At 36.7% G+C, this 12,491-nt stretch overlaps 1 long non-coding RNA gene across 1 annotated transcript in view; it reads left to right on the top strand.

The window, feature by feature from the left end:
• The window catches only part of LOC132646486 (uncharacterized), a 104,780-nt gene extending 93,787 nt beyond the window's left edge, over positions 1-10,993 (top strand). The window contains exons 2-3 of the long non-coding RNA XR_009584781.1: positions 10,363-10,422; positions 10,846-10,993. This is a non-coding gene — a long non-coding RNA (uncharacterized LOC132646486). The remainder of the gene's footprint in view (positions 1-10,362; positions 10,423-10,845) is intronic.
• The last annotated feature ends 1,498 nt before the right edge of the window (positions 10,994-12,491 follow it).

The raw sequence follows: 12,491 nt of genomic DNA, 5'->3' as shown, positions 1-12,491 counted from the left end.
CCCTGAGCATGGAGGCACTTGTCCTCTGAGTCATCCGGTGACTTCCCTTTTGCATTGTAAATTCAAATAACTCTGAAAAGGGATGCTGGCTTCTCTTCCTCTGATAATGGATAATTGAGCTCAATATTATTTTATCACCAGCCCTTGTGATTTCCAAATAGCCTTAACAGGTTGTACTGTATAAAATTGAGCCCAGAACGATTCTTTTTGAAAATTAGCATGTTCAATCAAAATCCAACCAGCTTTCCTTTTCAAAGCATCTGTTGTCATTTCAAATTCATGAAACACTTTAGCACTGTCTAGCTATCAATTCTTAGTATGTAGCAATGTGTTCTACTGAATGTTACTAAAAGACAATCTCAGGTTTTGATGGCTTAGCAGAGTGTTTTGATTAATCTACATTTCAGAATCATTTTTGTGGTGTGCTTCTAGAGTCAACATATATATATATATATATATATATATATATGAAAGGATATACATACATATACATATACATATATATGTATGTATAAAAAGGGGAGAAACAGTTTAGAAGAAACTAGTATTACAATTATTATTCTGTCTTCCAAAGAAAAATTCTTATCCTTGAGATAAGAATTAAGAGACAACAACAGAGCCAAGCACGATGGCATTTGCTTTCTTAAAAAAATTACTCATTTTATTAATTACATTTTATTCACTTTGTATCCCAGCTGTAGGCCCCTCCCTCATCCCCTCCCAATCCCACCCTCCTTCTCTCTCCTTCACCCATGCCCTTCCCCAAGTCCACTGATAGGGGAGGTCCTCATCCCATTTCCTTTGACTCTAGCCTATCAGGTCTCATAAAGACTGGAGGTATTGTCTTCCTCTGTGGCCTGGTAAGGCTGCTTCCTTCTCAGGGGGAGGGGATCAAAGAGCCAGCCACTGAGTTCATGTTAGAGACAGTCCCTGTTACCATTACCAGGGAACCCACTTGGAGACTAAGCTGCCGTGGGCTACATCTGTGCAGGGGTTCTAGGTTATCTCCATGAATGGTCCTTGGTCCTTGGAGTATCAGCCTCAGAAAAATACTGTGCCCAGATTTTTTGGTTCTGTTGGTGTCTGCATGGAGCTCCAGTTTTTTCTATCTCCCCTTCTGTCATAAGATTCCCTGCACTCTGCACAAAGTTTGGCTATGCGTCTCAGCATCTACTTTGATACCCTATTGGGTAGAGTCTTTCAGAGGCCCTCTGTGGTAGGTTCCTATCCTGTTCCCTGTTTTCTCCCTCTTCCGATGTTCATTGCCTTTCTTTGGGAGAGTTGATCATCTTACCCAGTGTCCTCCTTCTTGATTAGTTTCTTTAGGTGTACAGATTTTAGTATGTTTATCCTATATTATATGTCTAGTATCCACTTATAAGTGAATATATACCGTGTGTCTTTCTGTTTCTGGGATACCTCACTGAGGATGATCTTTTCTAGCAGAGAATTCTCAATAGATGAATATCAAATGGCGGAGAAACACTTAAAGAAATGCTCAACAGCTTAGTCATCAGAGAAATGCAAATCAAAATGACCCTGAGATTTCACCTTACACTCATCAGGATGGCTAATATCAAAAACTCACGTGATTGTACATGCTGGAGAGGATGTGGAAAAAGTGTATTTGCTTTTAATGCCAGTGCTAGAGGCAGTGACAGGCAGATCTCTGTGAGTTCAAAGCCATCCTGATCTGCACAATGAGTTCCAGGGTAGCCAGAACTACATAGAGAGACTCTTTCTCAAATGCTATCCCCTAAAACAAAAAGTGAGAGGACAAAAAAATGTTAAAAATATTTGATTGCTGGAGAGGACAGGGTCTCCACAAGGAGAGCAACAGAACAAGAAAATTTGAACACAGAGAACTTCCCAGAGACTCATACTCCAACCAAGGACTATTCACAGAGATAACCCAGAACCCCTGCACAGATGTAGCCCAGGGCAGTTCAGAGTCCAATTGGGTTACATAGTAATGTGAAGAGGGACTGCCTCTGACATAATCTGATTGGCCTGCTCTTTGATCACCTCCCCCTGGGGGCGAGCAGCCTTACCAGGCCATAGTAGAGGACAATGCAGCCACTTTTGATGTGAACTGATAGACTAAGATCAGAAAGGAGAGGAGAACCTCCCCTATCAGTGGACTTGGGGAGTGGCATGCATGCAGAGGGAGGAGGGAGGGTGGGATTGGGAAGGGAGGAGGGAGGGGCTTATGGGGGGATGCAGAATGAATAAAGTGTAATTGATGAAAATTTAAAAAAAAGGGAAAAAATAATTTAAGAACCTTAAAGGACTTTCAAAAGTGGAGGAAAAAAAATATTTGATTCAAAAGATAGAATTTCTGCAGTCAGAGATCAAGGACAGACTAATCTTCATTTGCAAATAGTCAGTTAAGAAATTAAATAATAAAAAAAGAAATAATAAAATAATAAAAAAATAATAACCAAAATTATACAAATAGCACCCATTTTTGATAACTTAACTTATAAAATTGGTTACCTAGGAAGAAGGACTCCCAGCAGTATCAATCAGTGTTCCTCTCTAGCTTTGTCCCTCAGGGATTGGATTTTCACTCAGTAGACCTACAAACAACTTTGGACTCTATATTTCAGACTATACATACTGGGAAAGTGTATTTTAAGTTATGATGGAAATTAACCCAAATATGTATGTATGTTTTGATGTTATACCATTTTAAGGCATAGTTAATTGATTAATTTTCCTATTTCATTAACCATACACACATCCTGCCATTATTTCTCTTAAATAAACATTTTAATGTTTATTAGTTGCATTTTGCATATTTCTTCAACACAGTCGTAGGTACAGTGGAAGGGATTCAGGACTTAAACACAGACAAAAGTTAAATGCTCTCCATGGACAAGAGAGGAAATGTGACTTTAAAACCTAGCCAACTGCTGGATGAGGTGGAGCATGCCTGTAAGCACAGTACTCAGGGAGGCAAAGACAGGAGGATTGCTGTGAGTTCGAGGCCAGCCTGGTCTACAAAGTAAGTCCAGGAAAGCAAGACAGAGAAACCCTGCCAAAACAAAACAAAACAAAAACCCAAAACAAAACAACAATAAAAAACAACCAACCAAACAAACAAAAACAAAAACAGTAAAGAAAACAAAAGTAAAACCCAAAACCTAGCCAACCACTCATGGTTAGAGAGGTTAAAGATTGTAGGTGAGGAAAAAACAAGCCTGACTCCTTCTTAGACTTCAAAGCCATCTTTTGTAAAGACCAACGAGGTTCATTCCTGTTTATGATTAAACTGCTGTTTCTCAAGGATTGGTTTATTTCTTTCCTGGAACCTTAAGTTCAAAAAGTTCTGTGACGGCAATCATGTCTTTGTTTCAAAAGTTAATAACCATCTTACAATCCTACCTTTGTTTCAAATGGTTGTTATAGAACTTTGTCATGACTACCTTGCAATCATGTCCTGGCTTTGGGTCATTAGGACTAACTAGTTATGACGTTCTCCTGTAACCCCATGTGTTTTGCCCTCCAAATCCCTGTTTGGAAAATCCCTACCCATGAGTTATTAAATCCTTATCTTTCTCATATCCAATTTTGACCTCCCTTAGGGGGAGGCAGCCTGTCTACATGGATTAAAAAAAGGTTAATTTAATTAATTATTATTATTATTTTGGTTAATTTGGTTATGATGATTTTGGTCAGTGGTCTCTCTTCTCCCTTCTTTGGGGTTAACAATGAGACCCACTACTGCCATTTTCCTAAACCATCATAATTTCTACCTGTATCCTAAATACTGATCCTTGTGTTTACAGAACTAGCCTGTAGCTCTCACCATTCATTAATAAAGCTTCTTCTTCTTCTTCTTCTTCTTCTTCTTCTTCTTCTTCTTCTTCTGAAACAGAGACTATTACTGAGACCTAACTCAGTCAAAATATAGTCAAAATGAATACAAAATACAAAATAAATGACTGTGAGGAGCCCAGCCTCAATTCATTTGTCCATCTTCAATACAACCCCTATTGCACGGAAGGCTTGGTGGAAGAGGAAAAAAAAAAGTCTGTAAAAACCAGAGGGCCAGGAAACCAACTATAGTGTAGTGTCTTCTAGAACTACAGGTATGGTACACACCTATAAAATTTCAAAAATATGTTTGAATAAATAAGATCTATATAACATCAGTTAAAACATGAATGTAGCCGGCAGAAATTTCACAAGGTCAGACTTCTACAAGCAATACCAGCCACTGGAAAGGGGAGAATTAGTTTTTTGTCCAGTGACCAGCATCCTGATAGGTGATCTAATATCTAATGGTCAGCCTTAAGCACACACACAAACACACACACACAAACACATATTATGTATGTACATGTGTAATCATGTAACAATATATGATTATACATATATGTATATAATATATGATTATACAATATACAATGTCTGATTATACATACATATACAATTTATGATTATAGAATATACAGTATATGATCATACAAATATATACAGTATATGATTATATAATGTATGATTATACATGTACATATATATATATTTATGAGTGTTTGTTTGTCCAAAAATAATAATTACAGAAGAGGATTCTAGAATTTTAGAGACATTTTCAGTCTCATTCCATCACACATATAGTAAGCAAGATCATTGATAGTGAAATTGGTTTAAATCTGATTTGAACATTGTATACATAAGCATTATACAATGACTCTTCAATCAAATAACTTTTTTTGCACTTAATAATGATTTATTTCTGTGTGAAATGACTACATAACTGCTGACTAGGATGATTATGAGGAAGGTTTTTATTGTAGCTATAAAAGAGCAGCCAAAGGCTTCTGGAAGATTTCAAAACAGAGAAATAAAGTAGTAGACTAACCATGGCAATCAGACTGGACCTGGCCAGGGTAGAAGCAGGAGGACCTGAACAAAGGAGAGAGAGAGAGAGGGCAGAGAGCAGAGAGAGGGGGAGGGGGAACATGAGAAAAGGAAACAATGAAAGGAGAGAGGAACACCTAGAAGAAGACAAAGAGAGGCCAGGTCAAAGAAGAAGCATGGCCAAAATAGCAGGGTTATAAGGATAATGAGTGGCTGGGGCAGAGAAGCCCATCAACTGGGACAGTTTAGGGAAGGGGAGGAGATACGAAAAGCCAAGGTACAAGCATGGTCTTTGAAATGTGTATCAAGTACTTGTGATACTGAGGGAGCTTGGAGGCCAACACGTGCTTTCATATGCTAAGAGGCACCACAGCAAAGCATTTGTCCTTTCTTCCAGTGATATGAGAAATGTCTCCTTTTTGTAGAGTGGAAGTGACTTCACAAGTTCCTGATGAATGCTTATTTCTGTCTAGCTGCCAAGTGGTTGGGGAAATGGAGTTTCTTTGTGACATTAAAATTTTCATTTGCTCTTTTGTCAGAAAATAGTATATATAATAGCATCAGTTTTAACTCACTTAGCATACGAGTAGATTGTGCAAATAAAAAGCAATGGATTTTCTTTTTCATGTTTATATTTTTATTCCTGGTGATCAAAACTGAGCCAAAGACCTCATCTTTGCCAACAATGAACCCTGACCACTGAGCTAAACACCTACTCCCAAAGATTTTTATTCCTAGCAAATAAAAAGCAATGGATTTTCTTTTTCATGTTTATATTTTTATTCCTGGTGATCAAAACTGAGCCAAAGACCTCATCTTTGCCAACAATGAACCCTGACCACTGAGCTAAACACCTACTCCCAAAGATTTTTATTCCTAAAGTATTATTTGAAATAGTTTTGTACTGACCCAGTGAATTAGCTATTATTGGATACTTTATGAAGTGGTACCTAAAATAGTCATTGAACACAAAACAAAACAAACAGCATAAAGAGCTGTTGGAATATGTTTAATAAAGTTTTTCACATCTAATATTAATAATGATTAATGTTATGTTTCCAAAAATTTCATCTTCAATTATTTATGGTTTACATTTGATTAATTCATTTCATTAGTTAAAAAATATCAGTAAAGACCCATTAAGGGAAATCTGTTTTCACTGGTCTAGAGAATAAAGTGTCTGGCTGGGTTGATATCTTACAATGATCAGGCTAAAGAACCACCATTAGCAAGTTCAGACAATCCCTAAAAGGCAGGTTTGCAGTAATCCATGCTAAACAGATGGGAGGAATAATTAGCCTATACGTGAAGCAGTATATTGTCCAAATCCCCATCGGATCACTCCAGATCCGTCCCAACTCAGAAAGGCATAACTTTTCTCTTTTATTTTTTTTTAATATGTTGCCCAGAGCCTTCTCTTGTACTTTGGACATCTTTCATTTTTTTCTTTAAAGTATCCTTTTCCACAAGATGACTGGTTGTCTGCTATGTGGCTGATCTCATACATGATTAACTTAACTGGAATGGCTTTTTCTTCCTATTTTTCTCTTTCTCTGAGCAGCTGTCTTCCTTGTGTTTTTTTTTTAATATTAATAAAATAGTCCTAGAGAGTTTATTGAGTCCTTAAATTCTTCTATTAATCAAATTAGAACACCAGGAGAGGACCCTAAGATTGACTTCCCTCTTATCAATTTGATTCTTCGGTGGTCTACCATATATTTTGTAAAACTCTCTTAAACAATAATTTCCCTAATTTATTGGAAAAAGGCAGGAATGATACATAGTGCCATATAGTTTTTGATGGATATTGATAAAGTGAAGCATGGAGTTGGAGATGTATTAATGGGATAAATTGTACAAAATACCCATTGTTCACTAGAAAACTCATAAACTATTATTTTTGTATTTATAACATTTTCATGCAGCCACTCCTGATGAAACCTAATAGACTAGGATCAGAAGGAAGAAAAAGAAGACCTCCCCTTGGGGACTTGGGGAGGAGCATGCATGCAGAGAGGGGAGGAAGGGAGGGATTGAGACAGGAGGAGGGAGGGAACCACGGGGGAATACAAAGTGAATAAAGTGTAATTAATAAAAAAATAATATTAAAAAATTTTTAAAAAGTTATACTAAAATATTTTCATTAAGTCTTTTAAATTTTAATGGTAATGTTGATTGAATGAAGCTTGGCTTGGGAGCTCTTTCAGAATTGTTGCTGGAATGGATTGAACATGGAGTACCCTTTGTACATCCATCATTAACTACTACTCTAATACATTTTGATTTCCACTTTAGGTGTATTTTAAAATTCAACTTAAACTTTAAGGTAATATTTCATTCCTTTAATGTCAACCTATAAGTATCAACTGAAAATTATCTTTTTCTAAAAGTTTGCTTTTGCAGAAAGCTAAGTATGGGTTGTTTTCTTCTTGTGGCCCTCCCCCCAATCTCTGTATAGTCGTCACATTTATAAGAAACGTGAAGGGGAAAATAAAAGCCAAGAACTACAAAGAGACATTTATTGCAACTCTCTTTCTAGAATGATTCTATTCCCCAGAGTAAGCAACACCTATATTGGAAAATCAATGCCTATTCTTACAAAGATAATTTAAAATAGTTAGGTGTTTATAAAACCTCAGCCTGAAATAAATTAATCCTTTAAGAAACCAAGCTATAGACTAAGAAGGACTTCTAAGTATAATTCTTAACAAAAGAACATGTAAAACATTCCCTAGTTTTGTGTTTTCTCTAGCTATTATATCCTATTCAGTTAACATGGGAATAAAGTAGCTGGAAATAAGAAATTATGAGTTAAAATAAAGATAGCATTTAATTTAGAACTAGACTTTGCTTTAAAATTTCAATAAAAAGACTTTGTTCATGTATTGAAATGTTGGTGTACCCTGCATCTCAGTAAGCAGAGAACTGTGTGCTCTGTTACGACTGGCTTTAAATTCAAATTATGTGAATGTCCACATCTGTATATGTTCTGTATAATGACTTGTATATGTTCTGCTATTTCTTCAAGACTACCAGGAAGCCTTCTAATTCTACAATTGATTTTTGTTATACTTACTCCCATTAAAACTACTCCTCCTACCTTCCTCGTGGCTCGCTGCTTTCTTTTTCTTTTGAATTGTTTTCATAACACCACGCTGATAAAAATAAGGATGTGGTATATTTAACAAATTTATAGATACTTAGTCCTGTTCAGAACCTACAAGGATGCTCTGAATGAGACAAGAAAGCCCCCGTATGCATGCAGCATCCGTGTGCTCAGCTCTGTTTGCTTTGAAAATAAGGGATGTTTGGTATCAGAGTTACAGAAAGTAGATTCTGCCTCAGAAGACATCCTCATGTCGCTTCTGAAATCATGTATGAGATTCACATTACTTTGGGACCTCTTCCACGTTTTCTTCAGAGCAAAATATAATCATCACTGGGAATTACAAATTAGGCATGCTATAAATGCTATATAAGACAGCATCAGGTTAGCTGTCTGAAATGTCATGGAGACAGTTTTCCTTAGGCTAAAGGTGGAAAGCATCTGAAATCAGGGTCTGGTGCGTGTATGTCTGTGTGGGTGTGGGTGTGGGTGGGCGGGTGTGTGCACCTGCACGTGTGCGTGTCTGAGTGTTTGTCAGTTTGGAAAGGGTACCGATAACAATGGGTGTTTGAGGGAATAGTTCAACCATGCTACATCTTATTACTTCATAACTTAGTGTGGAGCTTGCACTGAGTATTTCACACGCTTCTAGGTTGTTATGAAACTTCCATTTCAAAGTGTCCTATCTAAAATATAAGAATGTTTGCCAACTGACTCGGTTAGCACCTGTCACTGACTCTGAGTGCAGAGAAATGGTTTTAATAAAACCTTCTCAGGCAGAGGAGAAGCACCTCGCCTTTGTCCAGTGAGGAATGGTGGTATTTTTATTCACTGACACAGTGAGCTTGTCTCCATTTAGCATGCAGTGTCCTAGAAAGAATATTCGAGTTTGCTCACTAGCAGCAAGCTGTTTCTGCCGTCTCTTGGGGATTTAAACCCCTGGTGTAAAACTTAAAGTTAATTTTTGGCTCAGATGCCATTTCTTATTTCTTGATCTTAGCACAATTGGCAAATGTAATAGAAACTTCTTTCTATGTCACTGTAAAGTGTGTGTCATGGATGGATGAGTGGTACTTTTAGATTTTACTTTAACAATCCTGAAACTTCACACACTAAGAAGGCAAGTTTCCTGTCTTCCACAGCTTGCCATGTCTATCCTGTTTGCCCTTCTGAAGGATTAAGCATCTTCCCTAGGGTCCTCCTTGTTGTTTAGCTTTTTTAGGAATATAGATTTTAGTATGTTTAGACTATATTATAATGCCTAATATCCAACTATAAGTGAGTGTATACTGTATGCATCTTTCTACTTCTGGGTTACCACACTCAGGATGATCTTTTCTAGTTCCCACCATTTGCCTGTAAATTTCATGATTTCCTTGTTTTTAATTGCTAAGTAGTATTCCATTGTGTAAATGTACCACAATTTTTATAACCATTCCTATGATGAGGGACATCTAGGTTGTATTCAGAATCTGACCATTTTGAATAAAGCTGCTATGAACATAGAAGCCTACCACAGAGGGCCTCTGAAAGACTCTGCCCAGGAGGGTATTGAAGCAGATGCTGAGACTCATAGCTAAGCTTCAGGCTGATATCAGGGAATCTTATGGAAGAAGGGGGTAAATAGAAAAACCTTAGTGGACAGGAGCTCCACAACGAGACTAACAGCCAAAATATCTGGGCCCAGGTTGTCCTGCAGAGACTGATGGATCAATCAAGGACCATGCATGGAGAGAACCTAGACCTCCTGCTCAGATTTAGCCCATAAGCAGCTCAGTCTCCACGAGTAAGGGGAGGTTCCCGCGTAAGGGAAGCAGGGGCAATCCTTGGCATGAACTGTTTGCATGCTCTTTGATCACCTTCCACTGGCAGGGTAGTCTTACTAGCCTACAGAGAGAGAGCATCCAGACAGTCCTAAAGAGACCTGATAAGCTAGGGACAGATAGAGAGAAGGACCTCCCCTATCAGTGGACTAGAGGAGGAACATTGGGGGAGAAAAGGGAGGGAGGAGATGAGGGAAGCAGCTACAAAGTGAGTAAATTGTAATAATAATAATGAAAAACAATAAAATCATTGAATATAACAGAAAATTATCAACATATATGCATTTTTCTAAATGTAATATATAAAGAATGATACATATGTACATATAACATCGGTCAGTATGGTAAAAATAAAAAAGAAAGAAATCTCATCTTTTACAAAGACAGGAATTGTCATTGAGATTGACAGTAGAGATGTAAGAGGTCATCACTCATGGGAAAAATAATACAAAAGAAATGACTACTCGGTCTCTACCTTCAGTTGTTGTAACATGCTTACCATGTATATATCAACTGGACTAAAAGCTCTTACAAGTATTCAAGTTTCTTTCTTTTATATTTCTTTAGATTCCTCACACTGAGTTGGAACAAATGTTCTGAAGTGTCAGTGGATGATGGTGAGATACAGTAAGTGAAGATTATGGACTGAAGATGCCATAGTATGATATTTAACTTCTACTTCTCTCTTCCTTCCCATGATCAGTTTCCATTTGGCCTGCTCATTTGATAATGTTTGTTTCTTTGTTTTATTTATATATCAGGTAATTCTGGAAAATGAATATGTGCATGGGGATGGGGTGAAGATCATGAGCCCGAAACATTCTGTCTCATGAGAGATAAATTCTATTTTCTTTTCTCCTTAAATTTAGCATTTTCCTTCCCTAATGGGTAATGTAACGTAGTACATTCTACTGAGGATCAATTAATTCCAACACTATTTTTACATCATTCAGTGCTAATATGATCCTGATGTGCTTAGGTCATTGCAATAATGTTTAAGGCAAAGAAAATCTCTTTCTCTGTCTCTATTTATTTTATGTGTTTATGAAGTTTGGGAATACACACCACAATACGCAAGGGTCCATGAACATCAGGATAAATGAAATCCCCAGGTACTGGAGTTACAGAAAATGGATGTGAGCTGTGATTTGGGTGTTAGAAATCAAACTCAAGTCTTCTGCACTGATGACCATTTCTTCAAACTCCAGGTAACTTCATTTTCTAATGGTTTATAATAACCATTGGCATTCAATACATCCACCAAGGTATTACCAGACATGTAACATACTGTGTATTTGACAGTGTTTGTTGTGTTTAAGAATGATGACACAGGGTGTAACAAAGGTGGGTCAATATTTTAAGGCTCTTTTCAGCAGACATCAGGCTCTTATTTCAATTCCCACGACTCATGAAGTCAGAGGAGAGAACTATTTCTAGAAAGTTTTCCTCTGTCGTCCACACACACACTACAGTAACTACTCATGATTTGTATAATTTTAATAAAAATAATCCTTTAAAAAATGATGCCTCCATAGCCAGAATACAAAATGCAAATCCTTTTTGATTGGCTCCTTGACATCTTTGGCAAGTTACACATTTCTTTATGTTTTGTTTTTTGACTAGCCTAAAATTGTTGCCTTAATTTAATGAAAACAGACATGAAATATTTAGAAAAGAGCTTATATATGTTAGGTTCCTACTACTGCTAAAACACATTTTTACAAATTTAGTGTCCTAACCAACATAAAGTCACTGCTTTATTGTTTTGTATCTAGAATGTGAAATTGCCCTCAGAAATCAAATCTCAAGGCATGATCAGCACTGCTAGAGGTCAGAGGAGAATCTGTTTCTTGGTCATTTCCAGTCGAGGTGACTAACAAGTTCCTTCTCATCCATTAAGTAAGCAAAGGGTGGTCTAAGCATCTTAGTCCTCTTCCATAGTATCATGATTAAGCTTGGCCCACATATATCATCCATGAAAATATTCTAATTCTAAGCTTACATGAACAAAACTTCCTTACCAAGTCACAACGGCCAAAGAATAATAGGACATTTTTGATGGTGCAATTATTCTGATATCTAGAATGATTGTTTTAAAAATGTAACTAGTGTTACATGTTTATTTTTAAGAATCAGTGTGTGTAGATTTTGTTTTCTGTGAAGGTTCATAGATTTAAGGAATTCAAGATAGAACAAGTAAGCAATCATTTCCAAAATTAAAATACATACATTAGAAAATAGGGTTTACATATTAGACAAAATATTAAAGTTTTACAGTGATTTCTACTACCCTTAGAGAGACTCTGCACTTTCTTGAATTTGCAAATATAATTGCTTTCTGTCTAATTTTCACCATTGCAACTAATAGGAACTGAGAAAGTTTATTTATCTCCATCAAACACGACTACGTGCCTGTTTGCTTTGTTAAATTCTGTAATCAAAATGGTCCCTAAAAGGAAAGACAAGAAAGTAACACAAGATTATTTTAGATATCATGTTACATGCACCCTTGCTCTTTTATTCTTGCTAATTTTTGCTTGTGATTCAGAAGTATTTTTTTTTAGTTTTACAGATAAGAAATCTTAAACTTATATTAAGCACATATCAGTGGACCGGGGCATGGGAGGAGAAGAGGGAGGGAGGGGATCAGAGAGGGAGCTACAGCTGGGATAAAAAGTGCATAAATTGTAATAAAT

Source organism: Meriones unguiculatus, chromosome 11, assembly GCF_030254825.1.
Source record: "Meriones unguiculatus strain TT.TT164.6M chromosome 11, Bangor_MerUng_6.1, whole genome shotgun sequence".
NCBI lineage: Eukaryota > Metazoa > Chordata > Mammalia > Rodentia > Muridae > Meriones > Meriones unguiculatus.
Note: the sequence above shows the minus strand (reverse complement) of the source record. Positions and strands in the feature narration are given on the sequence as shown.